At 47.6% G+C, this 17,696-nt stretch overlaps 1 long non-coding RNA gene across 1 annotated transcript in view; it reads right to left on the bottom strand.

The window, feature by feature from the left end:
• LOC140428511 (uncharacterized) overlaps positions 1-17,696 on the bottom strand; it is a 221,682-nt gene that overhangs the window by 179,992 nt on the left and 23,994 nt on the right. Inside the window, exon 2 of the long non-coding RNA XR_011948802.1 lies at positions 6,681-6,854. This is a non-coding gene — a long non-coding RNA (uncharacterized lncRNA). The remainder of the gene's footprint in view (positions 1-6,680; positions 6,855-17,696) is intronic.

The raw sequence follows: 17,696 nt of genomic DNA, 5'->3' as shown, positions 1-17,696 counted from the left end.
GTCCCAGGGTGTACAGGCATCGCTGGTCATTCGAACAGATGATAGACGGTGCGTACTGGAGAAGGCTCTGTCTCAACAAAGAGATGGTGTGGCATCTGTGCCATGTCCTCGCGGGCTTGGCACCACATTGAGGAGGAGGACGCCCACCCCTGACGGCGGTCAATGTCGTCGCAGCTCTGAACCTTTACACCTCGGGATCATTCCAGTGCTCACGTGGACCTGGGAGGCATCTCACAAGCCACAGCCCACAGGTGCATCCGTCAGGTCACGGAAACCCTGTATGCCCGGGTGGAAAATTACATGATCTTGACATGGACCAAGCCCAGAAAGATGTCCGGGCAGCAGTTTTCCCCACCATCACTGGGATGCCACAGGTCATGGGCTGCACGCATGTTGCCCTGCGCTTACCGGGCCATCTGGGAGTGCCCTACGTCAACAGGAAGGGGTTCTACTCTCTCAACATCTAGCCCGTGTGTGACCACCACATGAAGATCATGCACATGTGTGCACGCTTCCCGGGGAGCGTCCACGACAGCTACATCCTGGGGCAGTCGGTCATCTCCAACCGCTTTGAGGACCACCCCAGGATGGACGGATGGCTATTGGGGTTAGAACATGGAACATACAGTGCAGAAGGAGGCCATTTGGCCAGTGGTGTCTGCACCGACCCATTTAAGCCCTCAACCACCCTTTCCCGGTAACCCACTAACCCCTCCTAACCTTTTTTGGTCACGAAGGGCAATTTATCATGGCCAATCCACCTAATCTGCACATCTTTGGACTGTGGGAGGAAACAGGAGCACCCGGAGGAAACCCACGCAGACACGGTGACAACGTGCAGACTCCGCACAGACAGTGACCCAGCAGGGAATCGAACCTTGGACCCTGGTGCTGTGAAGCCACAGTGCTAATCACTTGTGCTACCGCGCTGCCCAAAGGGGTACCCGCTGAGGACTTGGCTAATGATGTCAGTATGGAGGCTGGAGACCGAAGCGGAGACCCGGTACAACGAGGCCCATGTAGCCAACTGTACTGTGATTGAGTGATGCATCAGACTCCTCAAGGTGCAATTCCGATGCCCCAACCACTCCTATGGTGACCTGCAGTACACCGCCCAGAGGTTCACCTGCTTTGTGGTGGTCTGCTGTGTCCTCCACAACCTCGCACAGCAGCGGGGTGACGAGATGAAGCTTGGTGATGAGGAACATGTGGACACCTCCAAGGAGGAGGATGAGGGGGATGAGGATGATGAGGGGGCACCGGACCAGCAGGGGCTGGAGGATGAGCCCAGGGAGGAACCTGAGTACCAGCAGGAGGCTGCAGGACAGGCGGCAGGAGCGAGGGTCCAGCAGGACCGGAGGGCCAAGGAGGCCTCAGCCTCGCCCGATTCACTTGGGACGTGGCCTGGTCCGTCATTGCTACCTTGCCTACCGCCTACCCCCATCTCCCACCCTCCCAGAGTATGTGTCGCATCATTCTAGGGCACTGGGACTAGGTCAGCACCGTCAGCGGGCCACTGTTGTGGTTAGTGGGGGTAATGATAATCTGCAGAGAGCTGAGTGCCAGTGCTCCTCAGTCTATGCCATAGTCTGACCCTTGCCTGTCCGGTAAGTGCTCGCTCACACCCATCACCTGCATGCGGTGTGTTGGGGGAGGGGGTGTGCCTGGAAGATGGGCTAAGGGTTGGGAGGTTGGCCAGCATTACAGAAGAAAATGACAGAGGCATCATACTGGTTGTGCACAAGGGTGTTTATTGTGTTTAGCAATTCCCCATTCTCCCGAAGGTGCCGCCCCCTCTCCCCCCCACCCCCCCCTCACCCAGCCCGATCCCACTCCTGTTCACCTCGAAGGTGGGAAATGCCAGGTTCAGCGGTGGGATTTAGAAGCTTTCGCAATTTTGCAGGATTTTTGCTATAACAGAGAGCCTCTCTGCCATGACGAAGCTCGAGACCATTAACCTGCTTATTGTAAGATATGTAGATGAATAACTGGGGCGGGCGGTTTTGTCACCATTCTGCGGTTTAAATTTATTATTTTGCTTTCAGACATTAAGAGGTGGGAAGAAATGAAAACGGATTCCGCTATGGTGACCACAGCAGAAGCACACAGAGAGCTCGAGTGCAAGCGAATTAATGGTTCATAGAGAAACAGCACACAGTTGGAAAACTGTTCAGTGAAGTATCTTAAAAGGATGAGATGTACTGTGCTCCCAGAATTCCTGTTAATGACATTTTGTCAAAACGCAGAGAACAATCATTTTAATGAAAATGTTTAGGACCAGTTTTGAAGACTCAATACAAAGAGTGATCATTTTTATCAATTACGTGCATTGTCTCAAAGAGTACAAATAGGGACAGAGTAATATGCAACATTGGAATGGTTACGTCAGTAAATTGTAACGAAATAATTTGCATTTTAAAAAATAAATAATTTAGAGTACCCAATTCAATTTTTCCAATTAAGGGGCAATTTAGCGTGGCCAATCCACCTAACCAGCACATCTTTAGGTTGTGGGGGCGAGACCCACGCAAACACGGGGAGAATGTGCAAACTCCACACGGACAGTGACCCAGAGCCGGGATCGAACCTGGGACCTCAACGCTGTGAGACAGCAGTGTTAACCACTGCACCACCGTTCTGCCCTATAATTTGCATTTATGTAGCACCTTATCCTAAAGAAATCCATGGCAATAAATTGATTTTTTTTTAATGCAACAAACACAGCAGCCAATTTAGGCACAGCAAGTGTATGAGTCCTTTTTGATTTCCCTTTGTTGCCATTGATTTGATTTGATTATTTTTGTCCCGTGTTAATCGTAATGTGCCTTTAAATAGTGGACACAAGTTGAAGCAGCATACTTGTCAGGACAATGTGTTCCAGGATGTGTATTTTTTGGAGAGGAGAAAACAGACTCGTCGGCGCTGGGTGAATCTATAAGGGCTGGTTTAGCACAGGGCTAAATCGCTGGCTTTGAAAGCAGACCAAGGCAGGCCAGCAGCACAGTTCAATTCCCGTACCAGCCTCCCCGAACAGGCGCCTGAATTTTGCGACTAGGGGCTTTTCACAGTAACTTCATTTGAAGCCTACTTGTGACAATAAACGATTTTCATTTCATTTCATTTTCATCTTTGGAACCAGCTTTGGAGGAAGTTGGTTCGATTGGCTGGCGAGAAACCTGTGGGTTGGCCAGGGGCAGTGTTCTGCCTGACAACAGTCAGTGATTGGTTTCTGCGGGATTCTTCCGAGAGAGCTTGAGAGCAGTGATTAAGCCTTGAAAGAAAAAGGAACTCTCTCCCTCTCACTTTCTTGCTGCTGAAGTATAGAGAACTGCTTCATTGTTCTTAAGCCAGTGGGTGCCTGGCACATCTTACTATATATTCGAAATGATCTTGAATCCACAAAGAAAGTAGACAGCCTTGCCAGAGAAAGCCATCCCAAGCCGAGAAGGAAGAAGGATCGAAATGTATGCTTGAACCCCTGAAAGACTTTAACTTAACTGGAAGCCATCCTAGTGCATCAGAGATTCTTTATCCTTTATTTGATAATTATTTTCTTCCCTCTCCACCACCGTTTGCCTCTGTTGTCTGGGCATGTGTGTATAGAGTGGGGTGAGTTGGAAAGGGGTATTAGGTAGTCACTTACATTTTTGTCAGTTTAATTATATTACTGTTAAGTAAATGAAACGTTATTTGTGTTTGAAATTGACAAACCTGGTGACTGCAGTTTATTGGGGCCTCAGCCAAGGTCCTCGGGTATTTTACTATAACATCTAATTTCACTTGTGTCGCGACTCTGGGTCAAGTGGGGCTGTGGGTCCAGGGGGTCGTGACAAAAGATCCCACAGATAGCAAATGAATGAATGATTATACAATCTGTTTTTGGTCGTACTGGTTTTCTGAGTTAAAGTGCCACCAGCTAAATGAATCTGACAAATCATACCAATTTAGCCATTTCAGCCATGTTATTGGAAACAATTTAAAACTTTGCTGGAAACTTTGACTGAAGGAAGGATCAGATTTGTATCTGCCGGTTTCAGCCGCAGGTTTCCGGGTGCATGCTTTGTTGGCTTTACCAACACTGCAGGTGCCGCACTTCTGGCTTATAGTCTGCCTGTGTCCTGTCATAACGGAAGTTTAGGTTCATATTTAGCACCTGAAAAATAGGCACAGCACCATTGAATTCCTTGGCCACCATCTCTTAATAATCCAACTATTCATGCCAGGCTGTTTGAACAAATAAACTATTATGGGGTGTTGATTAAAATAAAATATATAAAAAAGGAGATAATTCTGGAGAGTATAGATGCACTAGGGAAATGCAGCAGCTTAAACGCTGGCTTTCGCCTCTGGGACCTGGGCTCAAATTGACTCCATGAAACAAAAATTCTTTGCTTTGACTGAGGCATGGTGTCATGGCAGAGAAGGACTTCCGGTGGCGGCCATGAAGGTGAGAGGTCGCACATAAGATGGTTCCTGCCTGAGGACTTGGTTTTGTTCCTATTTGCCCGCTGAGCAGGTGCTTTGCAGGTGAAAAAGTGATATAGTGGGAGAGTTAGGATTCCTCCACCGGAGTGGATGCCGAATGAGGATTGGTTCGAGTAAGGGGCTCTCTTCGGACGTGTGGTGCAGGAGGGGAAAACATGTCGGAGGGACCTGTGACATCGATGCCCGCGCAGTGGACTGCTGAGACGTTGGTGGAGTTTCAGTCGTGAGAGTTTAAAAAGCAAAGGCAGGTGGTCCCAGACGATCTGGCGAGAGTAACTGAACCAATTCGGGAAGCTCTGGAAAGGGTGGAGCAGCAGTTGGAGGCGTGTGCAAACTCCACACGGACAGTGACCCAGAGCCGGGATCGAACCTGGGACCTCGGTGCCGTGAGGCAGCAGTGCTAACCACTGTGCCACCGTGCTGCCCGACAGTCTTTTATTACGCTCCTGTATTATCTTTTATTACACTTCTCTGTGTGTTTTGATATACTACAGAGTGTAATAAGTGTTACTCAAACCTTGGTTACTGATGAGGTCTTCTGAATCTCGATGAAGAATACTCGAACTCGGCCAGTAGTAACCTAAGGTTTATTGAGTAACTATAACAATAATTGCGTGAGTTCTTTACTTGAACATTGATACTAGTGATAAGGTTAACAAGATCTACCTACAGTAACTATGTGTAACTACACTAATCATCTGAGCTAATCTGATACTCCTGTCCTGGTCACGGTCCATCCAAAAAAGAGAGAGAGAGAGAGAGATTCAATGTGATTTATTTTATACCCCTGTTGGTCCGGCCCTCTAGTGATCATGTGGTGCTACTGATTACACATTAACCCCTTATGTACATGCACATACAGAGATCACTACAGACAGGTACTTTTACACTACAAAATGCAGCAATCCTCACGAGGAGTGGCCCTTTGTAGTTCACATTGAATTTAAAGCAGTACCTAATTAAGGGGCAATTTAGTGTGGCCAATCCACCTACCCTGCACATCTTTGGGTTGTGAGGGTGAAACCCACGCAGACACGGGAGATGATTTATTTATTTATCAAATTCATTTGCTTACCACTCAAGACTCTCATTAATCATGAAGAACAGGTATTCAGCCTCTAGTTACCTTTGCAGAGAATATCTTTCAGCCAGTTTCTGGGAGATAATTAATTGCAAGCATGTACTTTTCTCCCTGGCGTTTACTAGTTTTGCGCCTGCCCTATCAGGCCGGTCCACTGCTGACTAACTCAAACACAGGCAGGGCCTAGGATCAATGAGCACTTTGCAGAATCACTGGGGTCGTGTTCGCTCGGACTCAAAAAGAAGAAAGCAATCTCAACATTACATATGCAATAAAAATATGACCAACCACGCCTGTCACACAAATGCAGAATGTCACTCATAATCTAGGGATGTCTGAGAAATAATAACAACATTTTTGAATATTCCACGACAATTTATCTCAACAGTGTCAATCTTTTGTCTTTATGTACCACGGGGTTCACAGCATCGACCCTGGCAGAGGTTCAAATTAATGACATTTAAACTTGCAAAGATCTCCAGTTGCTCCTTGGATTCTGTGCTTTAAGCTTTTGCACCGATGAGGCAAAGAGCATTCAAAATAGGCCTTGTCACACTTAAAAAAGGACAAAATAGAGTAGGAAAGAGTTAGAAGCGCAGTTAGGACTGGGCTTAAGGGCTGCATGAACCATAGAACCTCTAAAGTGCAGAAGGAGGCCATTCAGTCCAATGTGTCTGCACCGAACCTCTGAAAAAGAGGACTCCATCCAGGTTTACCCATCCATCCCAACCCCCATAACCTAACCTGCACTAAGGGGCAATTTAGCGTGGCCAATCCACCTAATCTGCACATCTTTGGACTGTGGGGGGAAATAGGAGCACCTGGAGGAAACCCCATGCAGACACAGAGCAAACGTGCAAATTCCACGCGGACAGTCACCCAAGGCAGGAATTGAACCTGGATCCCTGGTATTGTGATGCAATAGTGCTAACCACTGTGCTATCCTTATGGCTTGGGTAACATGGGTTCATGAGCAACATGCAGCTCTAATACTACAGGTTGGACCCCCCCCCCCCCCCCCGCCCTGTTATGGCATTGCACAGAGGTAGATTCAATGATAAAGTAATAAACAGAGTTCACTGCAGCTTGTGGCTACGGCAGTTTTTTCTCTCACCTTAATCTTGAAATTCCAGTGGACCTGAGGTCGATGTAATCTGCCATTTCTGGAGACAGTCTCTTTTAAACCGTAATCCATCTTTTCCAAAAGTTGTGCTTTGCACCCGAGAGGCCTTTTGATTGAAGTTCTCTATCTCCGTGATGGATTCCACATTGCAACAGAAATAGGACTCTGAATTTGAGAGGGAAGGGGGAGAGATGATTTCCTTGTCAATTTACAAGTCTTTTCTTCCAGACTGCCAAACGCAACCAGGGTGTTGTAATAAGATACATTTCAAATTGGCAATTCTGGTCATATCACCCCTCTCAATGTTAAGTATTCCACAGAAGGTAATATTAGCTCATGTCTGAACAAGCCTTGGCTACTGCATTATGGCCCAGGTGATTAATTTCTTTAATGTCCCAGCCATCACTTATAGATCATTCTTCCCTGTGATGAGTCAGGAAGAACATATCAACACGTTTTATGTAGTCATTGTCCAGAGCCAGACATAAGTTTAAATTCATCTTTGAAACTGCTGCCTCACGGCGCCGATGACCCAGGTTCAATCCTGGCCCCGGGTTACTGTCCGTGTGGAGTTTGCACATTCTCCCCGTGTCTGCGTGGGTCTCACCCCTGAAGTAGGCCATTTTCCAAGACCATATTTTTATCTCATCTCATCAAACATTCTTCATTTATGAAACTGTTTTATTGGACTGATTGGCACCGTTTAACATTTATTGGACTGTTTTATTGGACTGATTGGCAGCATTTATAATATAATGTGCCCATAATGCAGAAGGGGACACCCGGAAGGACATTCATTTAAATCCCCTTCAAGACCCTGGCAGTGGGATATATGGCACAACTGTATTGCAAAGACTTATGAAAGAATGAAATAATATATTAATAAAATGGCCAAGGCAAGCAAAGAAACCAGACTAGGAGGAATAAAAGAAATGTATAGATTAGATTAGCGTCCCCCACACACACAGCAGGACAAAGATGACATTAACACCTCATCTAGGAAACACAGAAACAAAAGCATAGCACAGCCACAGACATCGGAGGTCGATTTAGTTAAGGAGACACATCAGGGAGATAATGGGAAACACATTAAAGAAGGGAAGAACACTCGGAGCAAGCACAGATAATCTCATCAACACGAACACACTCCATACAGATGCAAATTGACAAGGGAAGGACGCCGGAGCGAGCACAGATAATCTCATCAACACGGACACACACCATACAGATGCAAATTGACAAAGATGCATATTCTCAGCTTAAACCTGTCTGAGAGATCTAAATCAAAACTACCCTTTAACTATTATGTATGAGCAAATGTTCCCGCTCAAATTTGGATTCCAATAAAAATCCAGAGCGAATGTGTAATTGTTGAGATCAACGTGGGCCAAGCCAGTGTTTGAGCTGGCTGCGTGGGTCTCCCTGAAGGCTTCAGTAATTGTACAATAAAGAACAACGCTTTGAACCTTGCCTTGAGACTCGGCCTCTTGATTGCACTGGTACAAGGGATTTTTCCCTACAACACCCCCACAACCCAAAGATGTGCAGGGTGGGTGAATTGAGTATTCTAAATTTAAAAAATAAAAAATAAATCCATCTTTGAATTAATTCTTGACATCAGCTGTTGTGAAATTCTACAGGACATTTTCCTTGGCTTGTCCTAATTGTAATTCACATTGGAAACTTCCAGAAACTGACCAATCTGTAATACCATATGTGTCAGCTGACCTGAAGCAGCCATCTTGGGTCAGTGCCTTTGCTTGTTTTGAAAGACCTTTTGCAGAAGTTCAATATATAACTGACCAGCCAATGAAATTAAAGATTAATTTATTGCCCATGCACAGGTCACTTCATTGTGATAATGCGTTGTACAAATTTATGGCAAATTGTTACACTTTCAAGTATGACAGTGTGATTGGCTTGAAGGGTAAAAAAAATACAAGCATTGATAAGGCTTTTATTTGTGTTAGAAAGCGTTGTCTTAGGGACATGATGTACCATTAATCCACTGCTAGACGATGAGAGCGAGAGAACATAGGCTTTATTACACAAGAACTTGCCTGCCTGAGATTGCTGTAACAACTGAGCGCCGCCCCCAGGCGGCCGGTCTATATACCGCCTGGGGGGGGGGGGGGGGGGGGGGCGGAGCCAGAGGCGGAGCCCACCAGGGTTCCAGTACACTACATGGAAAAGGGATCATATTGCAATACTCTACAGACAACTTATTCTGGTGAGTACCTTCACCACATGACACTTTTTGGTTTTCCATTCTATTCATTGCTGAAGTAAGGTCTGATGAGAATGCAACTGATTATAACTTGAATCTCTTGAAGTAATTCAAAGTGACAGAGCTAAGATTAAAGTCACCATTGTTTTCAATAGAAAGTTGGGTCATGGGTTCAGGAACGCAAGGGGAGCATTAATGTTGCTTCCTGACTTTAGGAGAAACTACAAGAAATAGCAGGTTTGCCTAAAATGCCCTCCAATATCCCATTGTTTCCCAGTTGTGTTACTGTTTCCCAGACGAGGACAACGAGGATATGTTATTCTATTGACTGGTAACTCAGAGTGAACTCGCACTGCTGCCTCACGACACCGAGAACCCAGGTTCAATCCCGGCCCCAGGTCATTGTCCACGTGGAGTTCGCACATTCTCCCTGTGCTTGCGTGGGTTTCACCCGCACAACTCAAAAAGATGTGCAGGGTAGGTGAATTGACCACACTAAATTCCCCCTTAATTGGAAAGAAACAAATTGGGTACACTAAATCTTTTAAAGTAGGGGCGTGGTCTGCGATTGCTTCTATGTCAGGAAGCAAAGAAGAAAATTGAAATATCAGCGAAAGTCTATTAAACACACATACACAAACAAAGCAAGGTGTTTGTTCAAGATAAGCCACGATTCTTGGTGATGCTAACTTGTACATACGAGTTTACAGTGAGTTTACAGTGAGTGTGGTTGGCCAATTGGTCATAAACCACAGTATCAGTGATATGCAGGTTCACTGCAGACCATTGGGGATTAGAAGAGTGATATGAATGCTCAGCATGAAACTGTTATCACCAAAATGTATTAACTATCAGGGATACTTCTCTAAGATACATCACTCTGAGACAAAACAAATTATCCTGACTTGGTACACAGTAAATCACCAGGCAGACAACGTTTGATGTATTGCATTATAGCTACAATCAGAATTGAATTCCCTACCCTGAGTAGAGTTTAATGGCGTACATACATGGAAAGATGGCAAGTGGGGACCCTGCCACCTCCTCTGCCCCGATTAAGCCCAAGACAGGAAGATGTGCGGATGCTCTTCCCATCCCACCCCAATTGAGGCTTTTAAGTAGGCAATTACCAGACAAAAATGGGAGGACAAACTGGGGACAGAGGTAGGATGGGCACTCTGGAACAAAGCACTGAGCAGGGTGAACACCACCTCCTCCTGCGCAAGGCTAGGCCTAATGCAGCTCAAAGTGGTTCACAGGGCGCACCTGACCAGAACCTGAATGAGCAGGTTCCTCCCGGAGGTGGAGGTCAAATGTGAGCGGTGCCAGAGGGGCCCGGCCAACCACACCTGGCTTCCGGACAGCCTTCTCTGAGGCAATGTCCAAGGTAGTGATCTGTACATCTGTACATACATCTGCACATACAGCAGGGACTGCAGCACAGATGTAACAGCCACAGCATCACTAGAGGGCAGCATCAGAGACGGGTATAAAGGGTCCAGCCCAAGGTAGGATCCGCCTCTTTCAGAAGCACTGGGCTAGTGAGCAGCAGTACACAGAGACAGCTCAGCATAGGCAGCTTATCTTAGCTTCACTGATCATACCTCTTGACTGTATTATATCCAGTTAAGCTCTGGAAACAGAACAAACCTACTGAATAAAGTATTTGTGTTAACTGGAAGTCTATAATCTTTATTCAGACTTAGAGAATAACATAGTGGGAGTGAGGGTGAAGCCATGCTCAATAGTGGCAATCTTCGGGGCATCGGAGCAGCCAGAGTTACACATGGGGAAGGGGGCCAACGCCCTTGCTTTCGCTTCCCTAATCGCACGCCGGAGAATCCTGCTCGGCTGGCGATCGGCAGCACCACCCACAGCTGCAGACTGTCTCGCTGACCTCTCGGAATTTCTCCACCCGGAGAAGAAATCTGCCTACCACCAGCTCCCCATCCGTAAGGCCCATACACTGCGTTTGAAGCAGATGGCCGCCTTTACCATTTCCTTAGGATTCACTTCGGCGTCACCAACGGGGTCTCGGTCTGCCAACTGAGATGGACCGAATGGTTGACCGGTACGGGCTGCGGGCCACTTTCCTGTACCTGGACAACGTCACCATCTGCGGCTATGACCAGCAGGACCACAACGCTAACCTTTCCAAATTTCTCCACACCGCCACACTCCTCAACCTAACTTACAACAAGGAGAAGTGTGTGTTCAGCACAAGCCGATTAGCCACCCTCGGCTATGTGGTTCAGAACAGAGTTCTAGGGCCCGACCCTGATCGCATGCGCCCCCTCATGGAACTCCCCCTCCCCATTGCCCCAGGGCCCTCAAACGATGCCTGGGGTTCTTTTCGTATTATGCCCAGTGGGTCCCAAACTATGCGGACAAGGCCCACTCACTCATTCAATCCACCGCTTTCCCACTGGCGGCCGAGGCTCACCAGGCCTTCAGCCGTATCAAGGCCGACATCGCCAAGGCCGCGATGCATGCGGTCGACGAGACGCGGCCAGAGCGATGCATCAGACGTCGCTCTGGCCGCCACCCTCAATCAGGCAGGCAGGCCCGTTGCATTCTTTTCCCGCACCCTCCATACCTCTGAAATTTGGCACTCTTCCGTCGAAAAGGAGGCCCAAGCGATCGTTGAAGCTGTGCGACATTGGAGGCATTACCTGGCCGGCAGGAGATCCTCACTGACCAACGGTCGGTTGCCTTCATGTTTAATAATACACAGCGGGGTAAGATCAAAAACGATAAAATCTTGAGGTGGAGGATCAAGCTCTCCACCTACAATTACGAGATTTTGTATCGCCCCGGTAAGCTCAACGAGCCCCCCGATGCCCTGTCCCGAGGTACATGTGCCAGCGCACAAGTGGACCGACTCCGGACCCTGCACGACGATATCTGTCACCCGGGAGTCACCCGCTTTTACCACTTCATTAAGGCCCTCAATCTGCCCTACTCCATCGAGGAAGTCAGGGCTATCACCAGAGACTGCCAGGTCTGCGCGGAGTGTAAACCGCACTTCTACCGGACAATCCGTGCACGCCTGGTGAAGGCCTCCCGCCCCTTTGAACGCCTCAGCGTGGACTTCAAAGGGCCCCTCCCCTCCACCGACCGCAACACGTACTTTCTTAATGTGGTCGACGAGTATTCCCGATTCCCCTTTGCCATCCCATCCCCGATATGACGTCTGTCACCGTCATCAAAGCCCTCAACACCATCTTCGCTCTGTTCGGTTTCCCCGCCTACGTCCACAGCGACCGGGGATCCTCATTTATGAGCGATGAGCTGCGCCAGTACCTGCTCAACAGGGGCATTGCCTCGAGCAGGACGACCAGCTACAACCCCAGGGGAAACAGGCAGTTGGAGTGGGAGAATGGGACGGTCTGGAGGGCCGTCCAGCTGGCCCTACGGTCCAGAAATCTCCCGGCCTCCCGCTGACAGGAGGTCCTCCCCGACGCACTTCACTCCATTCGGTTGCTCCTGTGCCCCGCGACCAACTAAATCCCCCATGAACGTCTCTTCGCCTTCCCCAGGAAGTCCACCTCCGGTGTTTCACTCCCAACGTGGCTGGCAGCTCCTGGACCCGTCCTCCTCTGTAGGCACGTGCGGCTTCACAAGGTGGACCCGTTGGTTGAGAGAGTACAGCTACTCCATGCGAACCCGCAGTACGCCTACGCCGACAGCCGCCAAGACACAGTCTCCCTCAGGGATCTGGCACCAGCTGGGTCCCCACACCACCCCACCCCCCCTGCCCCGGCACCACCCTCTCCTCTCCTGGCGCACCGCACCGCAGCCCCCGCTCCAGGGCAATCCATCCTCCCCTTGCTCCCACCCGGGGATGAAGAGGATTTCGACACGCTCCTGGAGTCACCGAAGACCAAGCCGACGCCTGAGTCGCCACCAGCACTGCGGTGCTCTCAACGACAGATCAAGGCGCCCGTTCGTCTAAAGTTGTAACCTTCTCTGTAATTTAAAAACCAATCTGTATGTATAAAGTCCCCCCCCCCCCGCCGGACTCAATTTTAACAGGGGGTGAATGTGGTAGTCACCACTGTTGTATTATATTGTACATATAGGTATTACGGTAAGGCCTCTGTACTGCAGGTATGGGGGTAGATCCCTGCCTGCTGGCTTCGCCCAGTAGGTGGAGTATAAATATGTGTGCTCTCCGAACAGCAGCCATTTCGTAAGCTGCTGTAGGAGGCCACACATCTCTGTGTAATGAAGCCTCGATTACATTCTACTCTCGGCTCATCGTAATTGATAGCGCATCAATGACCTTGGTTGATGGACGTCTGCGGGAACGTGGGTTGAGGGTGTCACACCTCTGCTCCACACTATCTAGGAGTTTGATAAGGGCCCGTTCCAAAAATCATGGTGTTGTCTTCCTGGCAGCTATCCCCCAACTTGACTTGGGACTAGGGCTGGGAAGGCATTTAAAAAGAACGCCCCACTGATTGCAGAGATTCAATCTTCCTGTGGTGAGCGATTCAGAGATCAGCTGTCATGAGCGCAGCGTGAATCATCTGGGGAAAAAATATTGTTAAAGAGGCTCAATATTCATTGAGTTTTCCTGTGTGGAAGTCAGCGATATTCCTCCCAGTTTTCTCATTGGGCCTAACATTTCAAAAAAATATGGTAAGATTCCACCCAATATATCTAACTAGGAGACAGGGAAAAGTAATGGGTGACCAGGGCCAGCCTTGCTAAAGTATTTCCAGCTATTCACAAAATGGTACAAATTGGACATTACGGAAAGTGAAATAAAATTCAACTTTTCTCGATACATCATGTTGATTCTGAGATATCGCAGGCCGCTGTGTAAGAACAGATGTCCTTCCGCAGTTGTCAAACTTCATACGTTTTATCTGAATTTTTTAGTCACCCAGTTGAGGGATGTTCATGCTGGAGAATAGAACTCTTTGCTTCACTATCATTTATAGGCAGCAAATGGGCAGCATGGTGGCACACCAGTTAGCACTGCTGCCTCACGATGTGCATGTCTGCGTACATCTACGGCATCCGCTGACTGATTGCCTGAATCTGGCGCTCCATAAGCACCGCCAATCTCTCAATGAAGGAAACGACATGTGCAGACAAGGGTGTGATTGCAGTACTCAAACTTGGATAGACTCCTCCATTGTGTACACTTGGGTGCCCATGGCTTCTAGAAGCTCGACCAGGTGTTCCTCCAACTGATGCTGTAGGTGCAGCAGGTGCCATGTTGTCAGAACTTCCAAAGGTTCTTTGTCAGCCTGGAGTTCAGCATGGAGCTGGCCTCCCACAACACTCCGAGTACCAGTTCTCCGGGCTTTTTTTGATTCCTTCATAGGATGTGGGCATCGCTGGGTGGGCTACCATTTATTGCCCATCCCTAATTGCCCTTGAGAAAGTGGTGATGAGCTGCCTTCTTGAACTACTGAAGTCCATGCGGTGTAGGTGCACCCACATTGCTGTTAAGGAGAGGGGAGGTTCCAGGATTTTGACCCAGTGATTGTGAAGGAACGGCAATATATTTCTAAGTCAGGATGGTGAGTGGCTTGGAGGGGAATTTCCAAGTGGTGGTGTTCCCATGTGTCTGCTGCCTCTGACAGCGGATTGAATACAACTGTTAGCAAATTGTGACTCAGCATCCAATTGCAAAAGCTTACTCACTAACATAAGTGTTAATGCACTGATGGAAAGTATGAGGGAATGATGTGATGCTGCACCATCTGAGGATACCTCTGCCTCCTCAGAGCCGGTTTGCTGGTCCCTAATCTCTCAACATCCATTGGACCATGATCTTGACTCTGAGAGAACATAAATATTTAGGTGAATGGAGTTTGCCATTTCCTCATCCTAGCCATGCCTGGTGTGGACAAATGAGCACTGTACGTCCTGTGTGGGTCAGGCGCATCATTGTGGCCCTGCACCTGTTTGCTCACTCCCATACGATGACATTCCTGTTTTTCCATCAGTTACCGTTCAGCCACCCTGAGATGCAGCCAGTTCCAGGGCCCCCTTCACTGTTGAGGTGAGGACATGCAGGTCTGGAACCCCTCCACCCATTTTGGCCTTCTATTTAGTGTTATCCACCTGTTTCTGGTGCAAACACACGGAGAATCACTGTTACTTTCCCCGTGAAGATCAATGCTGATCAATGATGGGGGCTCACGAGTGCCTCTTCCATACAGATGGTCTCGACGAGCCTTTTGGGCGTCATCAATGATAGATGACCACCTCTAGCTAAAATGCAGACGTGCCTCTGACAGAATATCCTGCTAACTCCTAACTCCCATTTGTCATCATCACCCCCGCCCACTATATGCACCCACTCATATTGACAGATGTGAGTTCCAAAGAGGACTGCGGTATAGAACACTCACCCTCATGGAGCAGAGGAGATCGCAGCCAGTTTCGGGGGGGGGGGGTTGCGGATTCTCATCTCTTGGGAAGAATACCTTGCACCTTCCTCTTTCATCCAGGAGAAGACCTTACATGGAACCATTGCTTTACCAAAGGCCATCCAATGGCTTCCTTCTGTTGTGGAATTATAACTAAGTTAAAAATCTATGAAAAGCAATTGAATTAAATTTGTAAAGAGGCCATTCATCCCCTCGAGCCTGTTCCACCATTCAATGAGATCATGGCTGATCTGATTCTGACCTCAGCTGCACATTAACCTTCAACTCCCTTGTCAGTGAAGAATCTTTCTACCACTTACTTAAAAATGTTCAATGACACTGTCTTTACCGTTCTCTGAGGAAAAGGCTTCTGCAGATTTTCTCTTCATCTCCATCTTCAGTGAACAATCCTTTATTTTTAAACTGTATCTGCGGGTTCCAGTCACTCCCACAAGGGAAGCATCCTTTCATCATCCGTCCTGTCAAGTCCCCTCAGGATCTTATCTGTTTCAATAAGATTATCTCCCATTCTTCTAAACTCCAATCAATACAGGCCCAACCTGTCCAACCGTCCCTCATTACATAACTGCTCACTCCAGGAATCAGTCGAGGGAACCTTCTCAAAACGGCTTCTAATTCAATTATCTCCTTTCCTAAATATGGAGACCAAAACTGCACATAGTGCTCTCGATGTGGTCTCACCAATGCCCTGTACAACTGTAGTAAAACACCCCTACTTTTAGATTGCATTCCCCTTGCAATAAACAATCACCTTCTGTACTTGCATATTAACTTTTTGTGATTCATGTCCTTCCTCCTCTAGAGGCCCTTCTCCTCCTCGAGACCTTCTCAGTGAGGAATTCCAATGCCTCATAATATAATTTTATTAGTGTCACAAGTAGACTTACATTAACAGTGCAAAGAAGTTACTGTGAAAGTCCTAGAACCTGTAAAGTCTCTCTCCCTGACTCGTCATCCTGCATTGCACCATTGTGTTTCAGCCAGTGCACTCCACACCTTCGTGGAAGTATGCGTGTGGAAATACCACTTTAAAAGATTGCTTCCAATCAGCAATTGAGTGATAAATCTGCAGGGTCTGTTTTCGCCTGTCCTGGGAAGTTTAAATCATGGTATTGTGAATAGCCCCAAACTGTGGGCTAAAACCAGACATTCAAACTAGTGTATCTTTCCAGCACATCATCCAATTAATACCTGCACCCTTTCACCAAAACAGTCACCAAATTGTTTAACTATTCAAAATTTCCTCTCACCTTTATATGGTTGTATTTTATTGTCACTTTTCCCTGTAACACCTGGAGCCCACAGAAACCCAACAGTGCAGAAGGAGGCCATTCGGCCCAATGAGTCTGCACTGACCCACCAAAAGAGCACTTCACCCAGGCCCACTCCTCTGCCCCATCCCTGCGACCCTGCACATTGATCATGGTCAAGCCACCTAACCTGCACATTTTTGGATTGTGTGAGGGAGCTGGAGCGCCCAGAGGAAGCCCATGCTGACACGGGGAAAAGTGTGCAAACTCCTCACAGCCAGACACCCGAGGCCGGAATCCAACCCAAGTCCCTGGCACTGTGAGTCAGCAGTGCTAACCACTGCTCCACAGTGTGGCCATTATGTGGTTGTCTCCATGAAGCACATCATGCACTAAGGCCTGGGAGTGCACAGAGTAGATTAAAATTCACTGAGCTCACTTTGTACTATGAGATCAGTTCTTGGCCCTTTAACTGAGTTAGTATCCAATATGTTGGGGTCACATTATGGGTCCTATGTGGCCATGTCTAGCTCTGCTGAGGCTTTCTACTTCTGAAAAAATGACTACAAAAGACCAGGAAAAGAAAGCAGATACAAATGTTTTGTTTTTTTAGCATATGGCTTATTCCACAACTAATGTACTCATCATAATGTGCATACAGCATATGATGTCTACAGCCGTGGAATTAGTGAGTTCAACAAAGGAGTTAACTTTGACGTTTGATCAACGAGTATTTTCAGACATCCAGAGGGATAACAATGGAATCAGGCACTTTGTTCGCCTTTGAAAGGCTGACATTTTTCTGTACAATGAAAGAATTATAAACTGAGAGATACCAAAAAAAAGTGAATTACTTTCATTATGCTCCCAATGCTTGTGTTTAATCTCTTCTGTCCCTGTTTTGTTGGTTCTTGGGCATGTATAGAACTACTGAGTGTTTTCTTATCTCAGAGAATACAAGAGGTGGAAGACAAGATACATGCAACTAACACTGATTGATCTATATCAATGCCAGGGGTCTCCGTTACACATTCATTCCCTCAAGAGTTGCTACATGCTGCCATTTGAGCAGTGCTTCATGCTGGCACAACTGCTGCCTGTAGATAATGGTAACCAG

Source organism: Scyliorhinus torazame, chromosome 8 (assembly GCF_047496885.1).
Source record: "Scyliorhinus torazame isolate Kashiwa2021f chromosome 8, sScyTor2.1, whole genome shotgun sequence".
Lineage (NCBI taxonomy): Eukaryota > Metazoa > Chordata > Chondrichthyes > Carcharhiniformes > Scyliorhinidae > Scyliorhinus > Scyliorhinus torazame.
The sequence above is the reverse complement of the archived record's forward strand: the minus strand, read 5'-3'. Positions and strand labels throughout refer to the sequence as shown.